This window comes from Vidua macroura, chromosome 18, assembly GCF_024509145.1.
Source record: "Vidua macroura isolate BioBank_ID:100142 chromosome 18, ASM2450914v1, whole genome shotgun sequence".
Lineage (NCBI taxonomy): Eukaryota > Metazoa > Chordata > Aves > Passeriformes > Viduidae > Vidua > Vidua macroura.
In genome coordinates, this window is record NC_071588.1 from 790,719 (window position 1) to 811,646 (window position 20,928).

The window sequence follows — 20,928 nt, forward strand, 5'->3', positions numbered from 1 at the left end:
AAAGATAAAATAAAAACAGGAATGGAGACATTAATTCTTGGCTTTTACTGTAGCTAAGTATGATTCGAGTTCCTCAAGGCAACTTTAATGTCCAAGCAAGAATGAATCCCATCTCATCTTCTCTCCTGCCTTTCCCCCAAGGACACTGAGCAGGGGACACAGAGGCTCCACCTGTTTCCTCCCTTCCTCCCCTGCAAAGGTCTGGGTTAAAGGGTTCTGGTGAAAGCTCTACTGGAAATAGCCTGTGTGTGGTTATGCCCCCAAGCCTGCAAAACTTGCACACATGAGATTCCCACCGACTTGGATGGGAATTTTGTGCATAATCATTTCACTGTCTGACCACAAAAACCATAATTGGAATTAAAACATCAACTGAATTGTTAAAAATCCAGAACCTTGGCACCAAGATAATATGGTTTCACTTTAGACTGAATATATGACATTTACATCTATATACTATTGTATGTGATCCTGGGCATTTTAGTAGATTTTCATTTACTTCACAGAAAGAATAAATTAAATTTTGCCCTAAATGATGTAGTAAGGATATTACAAACACATACCTTAAATCAAAGCAAATTGGCCCCCCAACACCCACTCACCCATGAAAATTATTTTTAAAAGTACAGTGCAAGCCACAACTTTTTCCTCATAGTTATTATAAAAGCTTTCTTTCCCTTAACGTTTGATCTAACTATAAAAGGCAAAAACTGTTTTGTTAGTAAAGCTCAACCTTTGGCAGCCAGCAAAGTGACTAAATTTCCTACAAACAATTTCAGTTACCCTTGTGTTTACCAATGTGCTTGTTTCCCACAATCCCTCTGGGAGGAGATAATGTCCCCGTGCAGATGTTCAATGTTATAATTGGGCAGCATTCAGCAGAAATGTCATCAGTGACACAACACTTTAACAATAAAAGAAAATGAAACAGACATCACAGGGGACTCCCATTTCAAAGCAAACCTTCAAGGATCTGAACAGGAAGCGTATTTTCCATATTACAAGTTCTCATTTAAATTACAAAAGTACATTGGCATTTATTTCCTTAACAGATGAGTTTATCACCAATGAGTATCAATGGCAACTGAAATTACAGTTCCTTTCATACTGTGCTTCTTTTGATAAGTCCTTTCCTTTACTTACAGCCTCATACAGATTTCTTTTCTTCTGACTGTAACATCCAACGTTTTGCATAAATATAAATTTTCGTTGTACTAAAGTGCTGCCATAACACTTTTTCTTTTGCAGGACAGCAAGAACAGCCCATTGCAGTGGCCTCGTGCCAAGTGCCACTTTCCAGTCAGCTGTAGCTGAGTGCCTGCTCTCGTGGCCCAAGAGAGACAGGGAAAGGGCAGAAGTGGCTGCACAATTCCTGTGCTTGCTGAGGTGACAACGTGACAAGTCCCAGGGCTGCACCCCAGGCTCAGGGAACCTGTGCTGAGATGTTTTCTGTGCCTGAATGATTCTGTTCACCTGCCAGCAGCACAGACAGGTAACAACAGTTGTTCCTTTCTAACCACTGTGACCACCCACTCAGAAATCTCAGGCTCCCCAGGGACATCTCCTCTGAATCCTCTCACTAATAACCAGCCCTGTGGAGACCTAACGTGCTGGAAAGGCTGGGAAAAGCAATCCCACAAACTAATACTAGGGGAAAAGGTCTAGAGGTGTGTCTAAATCATTATGAATCCAGGTTTTGTTCTCAGATACACGTTGGGTAACTCTTACTATCTTTATTCACGTAAGAATTCCGAGAAATTCAGAAACTGAGCAAAATTCAGCTATATCCCAGCAGCTTCATCCAGAAGACAGGTGACACTGGCTTTTCTGCATACTCTCCCAGGATTTACAGAGTGGTGCTTCCTGCTCTGCTCACTGAACATTACCAGGAGTGTCTTTAGGTGGGTACCACAGGCAGTCTGCAGGGAAGCTGTGGGGCACACACTGCAGCTGAGGATACTCCCACCATGCACAGCATGACCTGGGCCATTGGAGACTGAAGGATGCACTGATTAACTCAAACTGATGAAGCAATACCCAGTTATTGTCAGATGCCAAGAAAACCCAGTGTGTAACAACATCTCCTGTGTTTCACCTCTTATCCCCATGTACAGCAGGGCACAATGTCAGAGTCCCAGATGGCAGCAGGTCCAGAAGGATGAGCCTCAGTTAAACTTGCCCTGGCTGGAGAAGGTTTTGCATTTGGCTGCAGAACAAACAAACAAATCTAGTTCAGTGCACAAAAAGGAAACTTTGAAGAAACTTTCTTTTGCAGTCTGAGGTACAATGTGCTGAAGGTGCAGATGAAGAATTGCAGGAGTCCGTACCTGAGGGGGAAAAGAGGGAGCATAAATTGGAGCAGGGAATTCACACAGTACACTTCCCTTCAAAGCATCGTGTACATTTGCAAGCCTTGCAGCTGTAATTTGCATTTTTGTCATAAACATTTTGGTAACACAGTGGAAAAACCCCAGAGTATCCAGCGTGCACCCCAGCCACCACGGCTTGCTGCACTGTGTCTGTCATAGGGCTGGAGCCTGGTACCCTCCACAAAGTCTGGAGGAGTTTGGAGAATATCCTTACTAACTCACCCCACAGTTACCACCACCCTGTGGGACTTTCAGCCTCTGTAACAATTTTTTCCAGAATCAGAAGAATTTCCTTAGAATTTCCCTAAGATTTCCTGGCCCTATCTACACTTTGCCCCTCTGGAAGTGTGCAACCAAGCAAATGCTGATAAAAATTACAAATTTATCAAATGAACAACATAGATAGGAGGAAGAACTCTTTCCATCTCCAGAAGTTCAGTCACCCAACCAACATCCTTTATGCTGCTGCACTCCCACAGAGTAACAACAGAACTATAAGAAAACCCTAAAGCAAACCCCTCTCCTGTCTTTTCCCAGCAGAGTTTCGACCCTTCCAAAGGAGACATTCCTGAGATTTTATGAAGTCCAGCAGGAACTTGGTTTTCTTATTGATCTTATGTGGAAGTTGCACAAATGCTACCAGCCAAGGATGATGGTTTGAAAAAGCTGTGAGAGAAATGCCATTACATGCACACACATGACCTGTAATGATAGGGAAGGAATAAATATAGAGCTGCTGCCACCTCCTCTGCCCTCCTCAGCCCAAACCACCTGCAGACGTGGCTGCTTTCTTAAGCTCCTGCTGCTCTCACTGTGTCTTTGCCCACCTTCTCCAATCCTTTCATCCAATTGCATTTTCCTCGGCACTAAAATCAAATACTTGTTCAAGGCTCTGTGTAGGTGAGGGCAAAATTCCATCTCTTACTTCATGTTTTCTGTGCTTCTCCAATCTCTCTCCTGAAGGCTCCCTTAATCTCAGCTCAGGCTCCATGCCTTGTCTCCTGCTAAGTTCTCACACTGACAGTAAGGTCAGAGTTTTGTCATGCCCTGTTCCTCTTTCCTGTACCAAACCAATCTGCAGACTCTGCAGTGCTCTCCTTATGCTGTTCCTGTAATTTTCCTTCCTTTTAACCACTGGCATAATTGCCATAATGTGTGTTTTAGTGCCACTAGCCTGTTTCAGCACCACCAACTGCACGGTTCTGCTTCCCCCTGTTCGGCCCAAACCCCACAAATTCAGTTGGTGTGTGACATTTGTGTGACAGTGGGGCACAGCTGGTGGCTGAGGAGGAAATTATCCCATGTGGACCCAAAATAGATCATACAAATCCTAAAGGGAAAGGGGGAAAATAGGAAAATGGCAGTGGGAAAAGATGAGAAATAGTAAATAGGAGAAATTTGGTGTGGAGGTTCTGACCATGAGCAAATCCTACATCCATTACCTATTCCTAAAAGAGCTGACCCTGACACTGAAAATCTCTGCATTTTGAAATATAAAGTGATGGAAAGTGGACAAGATAGGATAACACTTTCAGGAAAGCAGTTATGCCTACCTAATTGATTCTTCTGTTATAATCCACAAACTAAGATTTGGCATTTAGATCTTTCAAATAAAATATTAAGGGCAGTGAAAGGTGTTGAGAACAGCTTCAGAAATTTGCCTTAAATCCTCTACCATAGTACAATGCATGTACATCTGTGCTGGCTTCAGCAGATGTTGGGAAGTTGGATTTTTTTTTTTTTTTTTTCCAGCTGCAAAAGAGACAACCAGGCCTCTAACAGATCGTCTTTGATCTCACCTGGAAGGAAAGTTCTAATCTGGCCCTGAGAATCTCCTCAGTTTAGGCTTAGAAGACAAAAGAGAGGAGAATGTGAAAAGAACAGGAAGCAGCACATAAAGCAAATGGGCTTAGAAACGCAGCCTGGTTCCCGGGAATGGCACCGAGTGGAGTTATGTCCTTGGAAGGTTGTTTTTGAAAAAAAAAAAAAAAAAGCTGTCTCAGAGATGTGCCAAACGCCCTGCTTTTGATTTGGGTGGCAGCAAATGGGACACGACAAGTAGAGCAGAGCAGAGCTGTTGCACTGCCCACAGCAGAGGAAGTCCCACTTAGGGGAGAGCAGGAAAAGGAGAGGTGATAACCCCCGAAATTGCCCACCCACAACACAGGGTTTACAGGAAACAAAGCCTGGGAACCTGCATCCTAGAGCACTTTAAGAACATTTATCCAAACATACACACACACAATTTAAAAAAAAAATCAGTGTCTCTCTGAGTCCGTATTTTTGTTTTTCTGCACACACAACAGAATTTTTTACATATTTGTTTGTTTGTAGTTCTTAAATCACTGTCAAAGGAAAATGTAAGAAGTTAAGAGGTACTGAAAATCTGTAACAGAAAATAACAGTAGCTGCTCTGCATTGGAATCTGTCCATTAATTGGATTGTTCTGTATAGAATGTTTTCAACAGAACTTGTGCTTGATGAATGAAATATGGGGTGACAGGGACTGGTTTTGGTGGGGTATTTGCCCTTAGCAATGGATTCACTCAGATACCAGAAGTTTCCATATTTACTTTCCGGTTTTCCCAAGTTCCTTTCAATCTGCCCTTGTCCTCGGCAGGCTGAGGACGTGGCACAAACGCAGAGCCCCAGCGGCCCCTGCTGAAGAGCACGCAGGAGCTCCCCACGCAGAGCTGGCTCCTCGCAGGGAGCCTGCCCTGCTGTGCTCTGTGCCAGCGTGGTCAGGAAAGGACGGTGGCACTGACACGAGACTGTGCCCTGTGCACGGGCACAGCCACAAGCAACGCTTTGTGTGCATGGTCCGGGGCAAACATTGCCAGCCCCGCAGCCTGCAGCCTTCCCTGGGGCCGTGGTGCTGCTGGAACTCGGGTACTGCCCCAGCACAGGCTGCACACAGCCCCAAGGCATTGCTCCTCCTCACTTCGGGGATCAGGCAAGGAACTCCACCGAGTTATCTTTTCTGAAGCTTTTTAGTCCTTTCGTCCAGTTTTATTAACGAGCTGGTGGCCAGGGTACAGCAGTAGATCTCTCCACCTTTCAAAAGTAGGTTAGCAGCCGGGCTAGCAGTGATTCCTCTCCAGCAATCCTACCTCCTCCCCAGCACACACCCTTTTTAATTGCACATTTTCTAAAATAGTCTGAGATCAAGATCAACAAATGGTCTTTTTGGTGCCAGCACAGAAACAGGAATATGTCAAAATGCCCTGCACAAACTCGCATATCTGCGTGCATCACAGACGGGATGTTTATGTGCCTGCTTTTAAACGAGCGTGCTTCCAAGAACATTTTCACAGCACAACAAGCTGCTGAAGTTTTTACCACACAATATTTTTTCTTTCTTTACTTTTTTTTTTTTTTTTTTTTTTTTTTTTTTTTTTTTTTTTTTGGGTGGGGTGTTTTTGGAGTTTCTGGGTTTTTTTTTTGTGTGTGTGTGTGTGTGCTTTTGCTTTTGAATTGAAGTTGCTTGGGGTTTTTTTCACTCCTTATTAACAAAGCAAGTCCTGTTTTACTTGTTTACCCTCAAGGAATTCTGCTCTTACAGTGATTTTAATAATTTTAATTGTAGTGCAAATGTATGAAAAATGTCTTTCTAAAATACGAGCTGTCTTAGAATAGCACAGTGGTCCATGTTTGCGACCTGTTGTATCATTACTTGTAGAGTACTTGGATTACTCCACTGCCAGAACATACAGTAAGTTTCACTTCAGAGGAGTCTGCCAGATAAATAAAATGTTAAAAAATCAAAATTAAAAAATGTTGTCAGTGTTCTGAGTGGTTCTGATGCTCCAGGCACTGGGAATGTCCTCCCAGCAGCTCGGTGCTGGGGTTCCACCCTTCTGCACACTGGACAATGGGGCTGCTGGTGGAGAGATGAAGGCAGAGGATGAACGGCATGGGAAGGTACAGAGAAAAGGTTCAACAGTTTGCCAGGCTTTCCACAGCTTGCTTGTGGAAATTTTCAACACTTTCTCAGATCACAATAGAGATACTTAATCTTATTTTAAAAATTAAATATATATGTAACATATCAGTCTTAAATTTTTGCTTCTGGCTACACTGAAAATTTAAGTTATGGAGTCATTAACTAAAGAAAGGCATATCAGCTACATCAACATACATTGTGTTTTTCTCACTAGGGGGAAAAGCTTTGTCATAAAAATATAAATCTTGCAGTTTCACATGTGAAACAGAAGGCAAATTAAACTAACAATACACAGAAGCTCTGCTATATGTATGAAATGAGAGGCATTAAATAAACAGTCTCTTGTTAGCCAAAATACTGTTTCAGTTAGTCAGATGTCAACACAAACCTTTGTACTACCTCTAAACTGACCCCCTGTAGACAGGAAGAGAAATCAAATTTGCATCAGGATAGTAAACATTAAAATTATCTTGATTTCCAGAGATCAAATTTATATTTTTATTTTGATTTACTGGATATCAAGTGTCAGTGTAAAGTGAATGTCAAAGAACATTAGTTTTCAAACTCCTGAAAAGATGAAGAAAGCCCCTAGAGCAGTGAGCAGAAGAGATCATGTTTCCTGTTCCAAGAGATTCTCGTTATAGAACTTTGATGGTAAAATAAAACTCTTTAATCTGGGGCAGAATCCTGAAGATAGCATGCTAAAACTTGAAGGACACCAGCATGCAGATGTTCTGATGTTTTTAACCCTGGGCTACCTTGCTTGCCAAGAAAATTTAATCTCCTGACATGTACCTTCATGAAGAGTCTGCTGCTAGAGGTGTCTGGGGGACAGCAAGGCTTCCTGCTGGCAGTCTGATCCCAGAGCTGCTGCAGCTCTGCTGGGGATGGTGGAGAACAGAGCACTGGGAATTTCACAGGGCTTCTGCAAAGATGGGAACCTGGCCTGCGGAAGTTTTCTGAAAAACCTTTCTTGAGAAACCTCCAGTCTCTCGTGTATTGAATAAACAAGTTAAGGAAATGTTTTAGATTTGTGCACCTGACATGCAGTGAGCAGCTCTGGTGGGGGTAATCACCCTGAAACCAGAGATGCCACTTGCCAGTTAAATGAAGCACACACAGAAAGCTTTACAGAGCTGAAGGCTGTTAATAAAAACCTCACTTTTAGAAAAACCTCCTGGGCTGTATACAATCCTTCCTTTAATACAAGTAAAAAGGTGAAAATTGGCTGTTAAGCAAAAAACAAGTTATCATTGAATTAAGCAAGAATGCTTTTTAGAGTGATCATAGCAAACATTTTTGTGTGTATCCTCTTAAACTAGGACAGCAGTGCAGAGTGAAACCCCACACGAGGAGTGAACTGGGGAGGATTTGTGCAGGCCACTGTGCTGAAGTTAGAAATAACCTGTCTGTGGTTTAAACTGGTTAAGAACCACTGAGCCCAGCTTTTAGTAAGCTTCACTGGATCCTGCTCTGGTGGGAAGGCCGGGCAGTCACAGGCACCCAGCTCCAGTCTGTTCCCTGTGCAGACCTCCAGAGCCAGCTCTGAATGAAGAGATGTGTGCAGGGCTGACTTCAGTGGGTGTGAGAGCTGAAGGAATTCTCCACGCAGCTCATTCCACAAGAACACCAAGAAGATGGAGAACCCAAGGAAAGTGAAGGCAGCAATCCTATCAACTGCACTTGTAAGCACCTCATTTGATTAAGATCTCAATTAAGCAAATGCAATTTCCAACATTTTCCGTAAATCCATCCGTGGAGTTTTCAAAAACCCAGCCTGAGAGAATGGAACCAAAGCCACTAAAAGACTCATTCCATGCTAAAACGCTGGAAGGTGGCCATGGGACTCAGTTTGGATCCACCCATTAGATCTGTACAGCAGGTCAGGCACACCAAAGTATTTCATGTAAAGCCCAGCTTTCAGGATTTCACCATTTTCTGGTGGGGAGGTTTCCACTGTTGGTAATTTCTTTTAAAAGGCCATATTTCAGGTTATTGCATACAGAGTGAGAAAGAGATGGACTTCATGGATTTTGGGAGGTAAATCTTACAACGATTACAGAGCACAGCTACAACAATGAAATCGGTCAGAAAGCCGGCTGCCGGAGATGCTCGAATTCCTCTGTAATTAGCACATCGGTAACATCCAAATGCCAAACCCTAGCAACCTCGAGGAGCGTGCAAAGAAGCTGAGGAACAGAGCAAAGATGTGACATCAACGTGACCCTGGCTTTGTACACAACATCGGGCAGCTGGAAGACTGGTGCTCCTGGAGGAGGAGGAATGGGGGAAAGGGAGCAAGAATAGCTCAAGTTATTGCTTGGGAATTTTAGTATTGTTACAACTGGGACTTTCTCAGAATATTCTCACTTTTCATTTATTCTACACTCCAACAAAAAGTGGGCTTAAAATGCAGCCCATCAAGAAATGTTACTCTCTTAGCTGATTTTTTTGCTTCTGTGTTGTTCTAGAAAACTTAAAAGCAAGTACTACGTACACTGCATGGATCCTTGTGAATGCCAAATTAGAGAGGATAAGGAATACAAGACGGATGCTGTACTTAAAGAAAAGTGAAAAATCAAGAAAGCAGTAAAGCTGGGGTCAGAAATTCAGTTGGCCCGATTTTCTTCACAGGTATTTTTGTGTGTGTGTGTCTCCTGCCCTTCCACAATGGAGCTGTAATAATTTAGCCCTTTATTTGGCTCTGCAGAGCACCGAGGGATGCTCAGTAAATCAAACAGGTGTGAAGTGGGTGCAATCAGCCTAACCCTTGCTTTCCACATACAGAGGTTTTGTACAAAGAAACTGTGGCTGAAATGTAGGTTTAAAATTAGATTTATTTTAGAGACTGAAGGTAAAAAACCCTCAAAGGATGTGAAGTGTTTTCTACTAAGTCTAGATGTCACTGTCACATTTCTCTGAATTAGAGGATTTCTTGGGGAATGTAGATACTGCTGTAAGGGTGCAGAAAAGCCAAACATGTATCTGCACCATTCACAAGGCAGCTTCTGATTCCAATCAAAGCAAGCCAGGACTAACAAAAATGGATGATATATAACAAATGGAGAAATCAAAGGGTGGCAAAGCTTCTTGCTCCTTTCCCTGGCTCTGTGCAGCTAGCCACAGGCATTGTGACACCTTAATGCCATTCAGCAGCTAGAGGTAAGTGATCTATCTTCCTTTCCTGCAGGCTTGCTGTGCACTGTGGTTCTGTAGTTTCTCCTCCATCTTTCACATTACTGCAGTATGGGGTTATTTTCAAAAAAGGCATTTGATTTCTCTTTTGGTTGATCTTGTCTCAAATTAGATTCTGAAACTGTACTTTAGCAAACCATCTGTTCCAAGGTGTCTGATCAGTGCTGTGTCCTGGTCCCCAGCGAGGAGCTGCTGATATGAATATCAACAGTGCCCATTGGCAGTAATCACTGAGCCTGTGCCAGGGAGGCTGCATTAATCCAGGACCATTTCTGAGCCACGCTCTTATCATGCTGACTAGACACAGCTCAGTGACTTCAGTTCAGCTTTGCAAATCAGAACCATAATGCAGGTTCTGATTCATTGTACGCCTAAGTCTGGAATGATTTCCTGGTTTCAGTTGTTCCTAGGTTTCTAAAAGATTTATAATTTAAATGGGAAATGTTCTTACTACAGATAAGCGGGGTGATCGTTCCCTGTTTGTTATAATAGGATATAAGTCCTAAATACAGGGAAGATGGAGCTCGTGTTTTATAAGGAGAGAACACTTGTTTGTGCTTGGCTGAAACTGTTATTACACATCATTAGGACTTAGTGAGGCACAGATGCTGAATGGATGTGGGAGGATACTCTTATTAAAACGGTTTCACATGCCCCAAGCACGGCAGCTGCAGCTCTGAGTTGCTGGCCCTTCTTCCTGTGGCAGCAGCAGCCCAGGATCCATTCCCCTGCCGGGTGAGGGGCAGTGTCGCTCTGGCTGCTCCCAGACCGTGGCTCACCTGCAGCAAAGGTTTGTGCTTGACAGGCAGGACAAGCCAGTGAGCTGGTGAGCTTGTTTATAATATTGGCGTATAAACAAACATTAAAACATGCAATAGAAAAAAGAGGTAACACAAATGGATACTTCTAAACAGGCAGTCGTGTATCACTGCTTTCTCACAGGCAAGTTCTTGCTGACTTGTTCCCAATTCTGCCCGGGCTGTAATCCCCAGGAGCCAGCACTGAACACAGGCTTTGCAGGGAGCAGTATCTGTGATTGGATCTGCTGACTAGAAAATATGTAAGGGCCGTGGTCCTTTCATCAGTTCTGACAACAAAGCTGCTAAAACAGGTTTAACCTAATTATGATAATCAACCAGACAATTTAAAAGAAAAAAAGTAAGTCAGTGTGGAACAGCATAAATGCCAGCAAAGAAAGAGGCGAAATTCCTGAAAGAAACTTAAAAAAAATCTGTCTAAAAAAATCAAACCCTACCAAGTTTCTGGGCGCTTAAAAATGCCTGCCAACATTTCCACTAATTAATTAATTTTGCCATACCACATCTTCATTAAAGAATAAAAAAAACAACTTCAACTAAAAGCCACCAATAAACCTCTCTTTTCTATTTGTCTCTCTGCCTTTGTCTTTAGAGTCATTGATAAGGGCAGCTGAAGAAAAATAAAGTTCTATGATTTGTGGAACCCCCTCTTCTTACTGCTTTGCAGCCACTTTTGTGGTGGAACCAACAAAAAAATTACTCCCCTACTATCTTTTTTTAACAAAGCCAATGGAAAATAACCTCTGATCTTAAATAATCACTGGAGGAACATTTGGCATATAGTCTGTATGACAACAAAATGAGCTCCATCCAAGGAAGGACAGCAGGAAAAGGAACGTGGGAGAAGGGCAGGGAGCATCGTTATAAATACAATGACATTAAACTCCACAGTTTGGGGCAGAAGGGCTGGTACAGCCATGAGAGAAACAGCTGAACATGATAAAAACTTCCCTTTTTAAAAGGATTGTGCTATTAATTTCTAAAAAAATAATCTGTGAACTGGCCTATCAACACAAAATATGGATTAAGGGCAGGTTTGGCTGGATTATTAAATATCTAATTTACATCAGCTTTATCTGAAATCGTGTCCCTGACACCCCACAGGAGAGAATTTGCAAATTCACTGACAGGAGATGGAGCTTTCACTTTTTAATTTACGCAGCACAATTTCACTTCCCGGGGTCAGCCTGGCATTCCTACCCCTAAGTGCAGTGGCCTCGGAGTGCTCGAGTGCTCTCAGGTGGAATTCTCCAAGGTATGTTTAGCTCCTGTAGATAGCGAGAAACGTGAGGGAAGGAACAATTCTATATACATCTTTGTATAGTTGTTTTTAAATCAACCTTGCAAAAAGCACCCGTGTGCCAGGATGCAGCAGAGGATCCAGGGAGAAGTGGTGCAGCGTTAGGGAATGTCGGGATGCTCACACCGCCCCTCTGAGGCCACGCTGCAGCACGAGAAAGAGATGGTTTAAACAGCCCCGGCTTCCTTCGTTCCGTGCGAGGTAACAGCGAGGGAAAACTCATCTCAGGTGCTTTACGCTGATCAGGGGAGCTGAAAGTAGTGTGAACACTTCTTAAATACAGTCCTGTGTCTTTTCGAAAACGTCTTAGGCCTTATTAGAAATCCTACTTCTCTGTTGAACACTGAATAGACCAAGGAAATGCAGTCTCCATACAAATTTCTGAAAGTAAATCCTGAATTTTGTACCTTTCATATGTACAGGCAGTTGGAAGAGTGGAAATATAGAGAAAATTAAGGCAGAACTCCTGCGTGCAAAGATGAAGACCATTCGGGTACCTGTGTTCACTCACATCAATCCCATCACTTTTGCAGATAAACTGCAAGTTTGCTGATAATTTCAGTATTTTTACAGGCAATGTATAAGCTTGTCAAACATCTCAAATTCAGAAATGGCCACTGGAACGAGCAGAGAAATATCTGTGTGCTGCAGAATTGACCTGCAAATGTGCAGCAAGTTTGAGAATATGGGGACTGTTTAAAGACCTGGAAAGAAAATACACTTTTCCAGAGGGTCTTCTGCTACAAGAATCCAAAGGGGGTTTTGGCAGTTTTGGAAATGCAAAGCTTTGAACGTGTAACCCCCTTTTTAGCTGACTGTACAATTTGCAGAGTGATTTTATTTACTCCCATTTCCCCGGTCGTTTTGAGGATTAATGTTTTCCAGAGAAAGATAGCCACTAGCAGATAGAAGGCTTTATTCTTCCACAGAGTTCAGTGAGCTGGGCATTTAACTTGTCTCAAAATTTACCCTTCTTAGTTGCAACTTCAAAAAAAATCTTAATCTGCAGAAGAGGAATAATGGAACTGTTCGACTTGAAAGAGGCACTGGGAAGATCTCTCCTCTGGGGACATGCTCGTGCTGCCTGACAAGACCAAAGGAATAGAAATGAACAGACCAAAGGAGTGGAAATCCCCAGTGTTTGTGACATCCCTGACACGAGGCAGGGCAGGAGCACATTTCCCATGGCACAGCGTGGCTCTGTTTATTAGGACAGGACACAAGATGGGGACACAAGCCGCGCTGGAGCTGATGGCAATTACGGTGTGGGCGAGGTCAAAGGCTGCCGCTCACGGGCAGAGCTGTTCCGGGGGAAAATGTTCCCTCTGCAGGGTAATGAACCCAGGGCTAGCCGAAGCTGCAGCCATTTCAGCAGAGCAGCCTGCACCGAGGGGATGGAGCAGCACAGACACGGTGTGAGCCGACACATGGATCTGAACTGCGTGGAACAAATGAACGGCACAATGGGCTTCGTGTGCTTCGGCTCATTTCCATCTCAATGTCCCACAGACATCCCCTCTGCTGATTGTGCCCAAAGGATGTGCTTTCAACTTACTTACAATCTCTTCTATTCTGTTACAGATTCAATTGCTATTCGTTTTTATATCTGCAGACTCCTATGTAACTTTCAGAATCAGGGAGGATTACCACACTGCCGGGGGGTGCTCAGCTGAAATGGAGCATATGGCTATTAATATAATTATAAATCTTTTGCTTTAGGCTACATTAGATTGCCTTTGGGGTTCTGATTCTTAAGAAGAAAGGATTGAACTATAGTCACCCTCCTTTGGTGCAGAAGATGTGGAATAAATAATCACTTTAAAACTTTTTTTTTTTTTTTTAATTATTATTTACATGCTTCATTGAGGTAACCTTCAGCATAGCAAAAATTTAGACAGGGTCCTGACTCATCACATTATCTGTGGCACATTTAGCTTTAAGCATCTGTTTTTGTTTGCCTTCCTTAGAAAAAAAGTTCATAGTACCTTTCTAAGGCTTTGCAATTTTAATTCATCGTAATAAAATTCATATTTGTCTTTAGAATTGCCTGCTTTTCCTCAGTTCAGTGTGTGGATGCATTAATACCCTTTTGTCCCCTATTACAGCAAAGGTGAGTTACTTTCTTGAAATAACATATTTCAAAGTATTGTATCTTGGGTAAGAATAAACCGAAAAGCATTGGTCTGCAAAGAGAAGCTAAATTAACATTTTATAAGCTGGGTAACTTGAATTGCTGAGAGCCAATTACATCAAGCATCAGTTGAAATCAAAGCTTCAACTTCTCTCTCCAACACACTAACTAGCTTGAATTTAAAGCATCAGATAAACGGGGCTGGAGATTTGCATGTGTGAATGAGAGCTGAGTTAGAAACAAATCTGAAGGGCTCCAGTGTACTGAAGATAAGCCCCAGATTTTCACCTGACACCTCCATCGAGCTGGGGAACAGGACACAGAGTAACCAAATTGTGTCAGGGGTCTGGAAAGTGTCACAGGGTTGTAGGGCAAATGGAAAAGTGGTATTTGGAGGGATAGATTTACACGGAATTACAGAACTGGGTTTTCTAACTTTTGTCTCCACTGACAATCCCCCTTTCTCTTCTCAGTAAAATGAGAATAAAGGAATTTTCAGGGAAAGGGAGAGAACTGAGATTGCTTAGTACTTTAAGTCCCACAGCATGAAAAAACAAACCCTCCTTTACAAGTAAGAAAAAAGAGTATGAATGAAAAGATAGATTTACTAGAATCAGAGAATGTAAGCAGATACTGAAGTTCTGGAGTGGCTCTGATTTACAAGGAATTAAAAAGATCCAAAAAGAAGATGCTGTGGTGCCATTTTTTATTTAAGGCTTCACATTATGATGATTACTCGATATCTTTCCTCAAACAAGAATAACAACCTAATGTGCCTGAGCTTAACTGAGAGCCAGGAAGGGAAGGTGAGTGATGGAGTTGGAGTACGTAGTCACCTGAAAATGAACTGTCAGCAGATCCAGATGACAAGAGAGAGATTAAAATCAAGCCTTATCTCGTACCTGGCCCTGTCCTCAGGGAACTGAGCTCCCGAATGTGAGGCTGATCTTGTTTTACAGTTTGGCGTGGACTGAAACCACTGTGATATTATATAAACAACCCATTGAGCTCACACAGGGCTGGACATCCCAGGCAATAATACCCACTGAAAATACAGAAATCATCAGCTAATTGCAAACTGCAGAGCTGCGTGTCTGAGCAGGCCCTGGGGAGTGCTAGTGTTAATCTGCAAGTGCAGGAAACAATTCTACACAATGAACTCTGCTGTCTCCCAAGGCAAGCTGTACATTTTGCAGGTACCAGTTTGCAAACTGAGAATCCAGGCACTCCTATTTATAAATATCTCAGGTGTAACCTCATTGCAAGAGACCTGCAGAGCACCTTCAGTAGTTTATGGCACATCTTGCACAATATTTCACAAAGCTCACTCACATTTCTAAGGTGTCCTTCAAACTGCCACAGCCTGAGCGCCCTGCCCCACATACAGCAGATTTCCAAAGAAACGTTGATTCAAACCCATGATTTCTCCTTCCTCTCCCTCCCGAAACCAGAGGCACATTTTCCCTGGAAGCGACACTTTCTCATAAGATTTTATTTTGATATGTCCTTTCGTCCTGCAATGTTTCACCACCCAGCAGCACTCTGCTCATCTGCACTTCAATGGCAGAATTCACCGGAGGTACAGGTTTAAATAGCACATCTTGAGATGGGAACAATGAGGGAGGGGGGGAATGGCTCTGCAATAAAGAAATAAATAAACAAATAAAGTCCTATCACACACTTAAAGCCAAATGCCTGCTGGGACTTAGGTTCAAAAGCGCATTTGGAAACTGATCCCTTGGGAAGATATGTTTGTTAGGGTGTTTGGCCGCAGGATTTAAAAGGATTTGCTTTTAAGCTGTTACTTTACTGCAAGTATGTGACTGGAGGCCTCAGGTGTGAAAGTCCTTTGATAAAAGGGACCCGTGTGTGCCAGATAGAGCGAGGGAAAAGCATTAACACTCACAGGAGCGGGAAGGGGAAAGCAGGGGAAAGATGGGACAAAGTACATCAAGTTTAAGGCAAGCAAATGCTTGGAATGCAAGAGGGATGAGAAACCACAAAAGCCCTTGAACTTCTTGCTTTGCATATGAAAGTGATTATGGAACAAACTCTCAAGGAACTGAACACCAAAGTTACAAAAAGGGTCATTTCCAGTTAATCAGGTGAAGCCCATCTGGAACCTGAGCACAAAGCCCTCCATAAAATATTATGGCTGGAAGGAACGCCAGGGGTCATCCAGGCCCTTTGCTCCAGTGCAAGATCAGCTCTGCGTAGGTCACTCCAGGCAGACAAATGTTTATCTACCTGCACTTAAAGGCCTTCAGCGGTGGAGACACTGCAGTTTCACCGCAGGAAATGTGTTCCAGCGCTTATTCTATTTCCATCAGAAAGTGTTTCTCAATGTCTGACTTGGATGCTTTGTGCTGCAACCCACGCCTGTTGCTGCTCATGCTGTCTGTAGGGGATAAAGAGAGGAGCCTAATCCCTTTCTCTTTGCCAATCTTTCAAGTATTTGATGATCCTTTGGTGTCTGAGCTGTGTCAGTCTCATCACGCTGCACTCCTCACACACTGCTCTGGTTCCACAGCAAAACTACATCTGCTCTCTTATCAGAGAATCTCTGCAGCATTTGCATTTTAGAAGTCAGGTGCACCATTTTTCCCTAACCTCAAGATAATTCTACATTGTTTCTTCAACCACTCCCATACAACAGAGAAACCTTTCTTCCATCCCAAAATCTGCTCTGATAAAAACTTCAGTAAGCACAGAAATATGCAAAACTCACACTTCCCCACAATTTGCTTGGCAGTGGAATTGAGCACTGTTTATTCAATGCATTTTTAGTGCTCTAAAATGGTTACAACTGCCAAACCTGTGGGCTGCACTTCCAGTCTGCCAGACACTGGACAGATTGAGGGTGATTCAGTATCAAAGGTTTATGCTATGTAGAATAGTAAATATATTTATTGGTTTGTTTCCACTTGAAAATCCTGAAGAACATCTGAAACTAGAAGTAGGTACATGAAGAAATAAAAAATGGCAGTCCATGTTGCATCTAAATTTGACCTAATCTGGAGTAACTACATGCAGTCCTAGAACAGAACCCTTCATTCCTCTAGTGAAATAGCAAGAAATAATAGCACTACAACTTCTGACCTACTTCAGGTCACTCAACCACATACTTTTTGTCAGGATCCATCAATTTCAGACTAACAAAGAATTCTCAGTTATCACGAGTACACTTATCTGTGGGTGCAACCACAAATAAGTTACAGGTGCACAGCTTCCATGAAAAATCAGGCTATTGACCTTCTGCGTGAGAATGTTCTCAGGGGCACTACTGTAAGAGGCTGTCAAACCGTGTAGATGTCTTGCTCTGGAATGCTACATATGCATTACACTGACGGCAGGAAAAAGAACAGTATATTTGTGTGACATTTCATATTCTCTAGCAACTAATTCAGAGCTGCCTTGCCAAATAAACACTGCCTATCCTGTTACACGCTGCCCGGCAATCAAGACCAAAGGCAGATTCTTTTTGGAAAGTGGAGGCCGGTTCAGCTTTGGCGAGCAGATGCCGCTCACGCGTGTCACTGTTTGAGGTCCGAGTGAAGATGGCATGTCCCTGCTAACGCGAGCACTGCCGTGGATGCCCGGCAGGAGCCGCTCCCGATGCCCTCCCAGGCTGTCAGTGTTTCAGGTTCCAGGTGAATTTGGCATCTCTCACCGCCGCCGGTGCCCGCTCGGAGCCCGAGTCCCGCATTGGTCCCAGGCTGTCCCAGGCTGTCACAGTCGCAGGTCCGGGATGAATTTGGGGTCTCTCGCGGCCGGTGCCGATGCTGTCCCAGGCTGTCACAATTTGAGGTCCGGGATGAATTCGGGGTCTCTCGCGGCCGGTGCCGATGCTGTCCCAGGCTGTCAGAATTTGAGGTCCGGGATGAATTCGGGGTCTCTCGCGGCCGGTGCCGATGCTGTCCCAGGTTGTCACAATTTGAGGTCCGGGATGAATTCGGGGTCTCTCGCGGCCGGTGCCGATGCTGTCCCAGGCTGTCACAATTTGAGTTCCGGGATGAATTCGGGGTCTCTCGCGGCCGGTGCCGATGCTGTCCCAGACTGTCACAATTTGAGTTCCGGGATGAATTCGGGGTCTCTCGCGGCTCCCCGCTCCCGGTGCCGCTCCAGCCGTTCCAGCCCCGCTCCCCGGCCGCGGCTCCCGCTCCAACCGTTGTGTGCAGCGCCGCCCCGCGGCCGCGGCTGCGCACTGCAGCGCGCTGGAAGGGCTGCTCCGGCCGCGGAGCGCAGAGAGCCGCGCTCAGCTCCGGGCTGCTCCAAAACACCGGCTGGCCTTGCAGCCCTTACCCATCCCAGCTCCGGGCTGCTCCACAACACCGGCGGGCCTTGCAGCCCTTACCCATCCCAGCTCCCGGCTGCTCCAAAACACCGGCGGGCCTTGCAGCCCTTACCCATCCCAGCTCCGGGCTGCTCCAAAACACCGGCGGGCCTTGCAGCCCTTACCCATCCCAGCTCCGGGCTGCTCCACAACACCGGCTGGCCTTGCAGCCCTTACCCATCCCAGCTCCGGGCTGCTCCAAAACACCGGCTGGCCTTGCAGCCCTTACTCATCCCACTGCCTCATTTCACAGTCACTGCTGAACCCCAGTCTCTTATGTCAGCATCGAGTTATTCCATTTTTGACAGGGAATAGGAGCACATACGCATAATCTCACTGCTCAGACACTGTTTCCCTCTGCTGAGCAACAGAGAAGATAGAGCTCATTTAGAAAACTTTTATGTATGCTGAAAATCCTGAACCACAATTTTTTCAGACCATCCTATTCCAACAATACGTCACAGAGTATTTTGCACTTTCCAGACCTAGATTATTCACTATAACCAGTTTCAAATAAAAATGCAGTTCAGTTGCATTTGAGATCCAAGTTGGAAAAACTGAAGTGATCCATGTAATCATACCAACAGAAATAATGACTCATTTTGCTTGAAGACAACACAGCAAACACTGCTAAAAGCTGCCAAACACAGGACTGCTGTAAGATGAGGTGTCCCTGCTCTGAAACAGGGCATAGCAGAGCGGATTAAATTCTTTAAACATCAAGGAATACAGGTGGCTGACATCCCTTCTGATAGAGCAGCAACAGATCTAAAATCCTGGCAAAATTATATGACTAATAAAGAGAGGTAGAGGTGAGGTGCCTGATTTTTGGCACCTTTTGACCCTAAAACATTGCAGTATTTAATATTGTTTTTTTCAGCTTTAGCTAGCTGAGATCCTGCACACAACAACATTAAATGCTAAAGGGGGCATCTCAACATTCTCTGTATTTCCTTTCCCCATTGATTTCTTTCCAAAGAAGGAAATTAAACAGACATAATACAAGCAATAGAATACAGATGAAGAAAATACTTAATCACATCAGACACAATTTTGAAATCAGCAGCCCATGCGTGCCAGGAAATATGGATTTATGTGGCATTTCAAATGCAACACAATCTTTTGCCTTTCTCTATACTGGGACACTTTTTAGATTTTTATTCATTAGATAGAGTTGCAAAGTACCTCTCTAAATTGTGATTCAAATCAAATCAGCTCACTAAAAGCAACAAAATGGGGAAAGATAGTTGTGATATTTAGTTAAGGGTGTTACAACAAAAAAGCCATAAAACATGATTCCCCAAACCCTAGAGAGTGATTCCCTAGGTCACACCAAAGGTGCAGTAGCTCACAGCCTGCTCACAGCCCCAGCAAAAGCAGGAGGACAAGGCACAGGGATAGTGATGCTCCTCAGTCATCACCAGCTCCCAAACATTTCGGACTCAGGATCTTTGAAACCAGTAAATGTGCTTGAATTCAACAGTTCTTGGCAGTTGTTTCCTGCATGGTTTTGTCCAGTCGCTTTTTAAGTATTAGCACTATTGGCTGACAAAATACCAAATTCATGTAGTGCCAGGATTGCTTTTGGCAAGACAATGGGCATTCTTAACATCCTATTCTGAAATGGATTTCAAGGTTTTGCCTCAGTACCTTGAAACACAATGATCCGACAATTGGTCAGGGCTGAAAGCTTTGTATGTGGTCTCTATAGCACCATTCTGGTCCTGCATAAAACAATTTAATGACCATTTAAAGGCTGTTCTACTGCATTCCGTTTAGACAGACGCCACATTAACGCGCCGAACTGACACAAAGGTGGAAGTATTTTCTTTTGCTGAGTGTTTAGACCACAGGCTGTTGAGGTGAGTTACAAAGAGAAATATGAGAATTATTGCACAGCTGGGCACTACAGAGCTGCTGCAAGTGAGGAGTGGGGGCTGAAGGAGCTGCAGTTTTAAAAGCAAGGCTTATTCCGCAGCTGAGGCGCTGAAATCCTGGCTCTCCCCGGCCAGCACTGCTGGAGGAGAGCGCAGGTGCCCAGTGCCGGTAGGTGTCAGCAGCCGCCTCTCCCGGTACTTCCACTCCCCTTCCCGGCGCTCCATCCCCTCTCCCGGTACTTCCATCCCCTCTCCCCGCACTCCATCCCCTCTCCCGGCACTCCATCCCCTCTCCCGGCTCTCCCATCCCCTCTCCCCGCACTCCATCCCCTCTCCCGGCACTCCATCCCCTCTCCCGGTACTTCCATTCCCTCTCCCGGTACTTCCATTCCCTCTCCAGGTACTTCCATCCCCTCTCCTGGCACTCCATTCCCTGTCCCTGCTCTCCCATCCCCTCTCCCCGCACTCCATCCCCTCTCCCGGCACTCCATCCCCTCTCCCAGCTCTCCCATCCCCTCTCCCTCCTCTCCCATCCCCTCTCCCTCCTCTCCCATCCCCTCTCCCTCCTCTCCCATCCCCTCTCCCTCCTCTCCCATCCCCTCTCCCGGCTCTCCCATCCCCTCTCCCGACTCTCCATCCCCTCTCCCAGCACTTCCATCCTCGGCGGGACAGGATGAGGATGCCACTCGCGAACACTCTGGCTTTGCCCCAGTCCTGCTGTCCCCGCATCACCCTGATCTGTTTTATCAATCAGTTTTGTTGTGTGTGTGGGGAGCAGTCGTGCTCAGCCCGAGCCTTTGGGACAGGGAGGTTAAACAGCTGCATTCTCACGAGGTGACAGGGCTGAGTTTAAGCAGGAGTTTCTCCTGGTGCTAACACCTTTGGCACTGTCCTGTCACATCCTCACTTTTGCACTGTCCTGTCACATCCTCACTTTCCTGCGAATGCCAGAGTGAGAAATC

At 44.6% G+C, this 20,928-nt stretch overlaps 1 long non-coding RNA gene across 5 annotated transcripts in view; it reads right to left on the bottom strand.

Annotated features, from left to right (window-relative positions):
- Nucleotides 1-1,713: 1,713 nt before the first annotated feature.
- Nucleotides 1,714-20,928, bottom strand: part of LOC128816455 (uncharacterized) — a 29,550-nt gene continuing 10,335 nt past the window's right edge. For 4 of the 5 annotated variants that reach the window (XR_008439914.1, XR_008439912.1, XR_008439915.1 and 1 more), the window contains exon 3: nt 1,714-2,206. This is a non-coding gene — a long non-coding RNA (uncharacterized LOC128816455). Of the gene's footprint in view, nt 2,328-20,928 lie in introns of all 5 variants that reach the window. The other variant, XR_008439916.1, reaches the window with a different exon arrangement.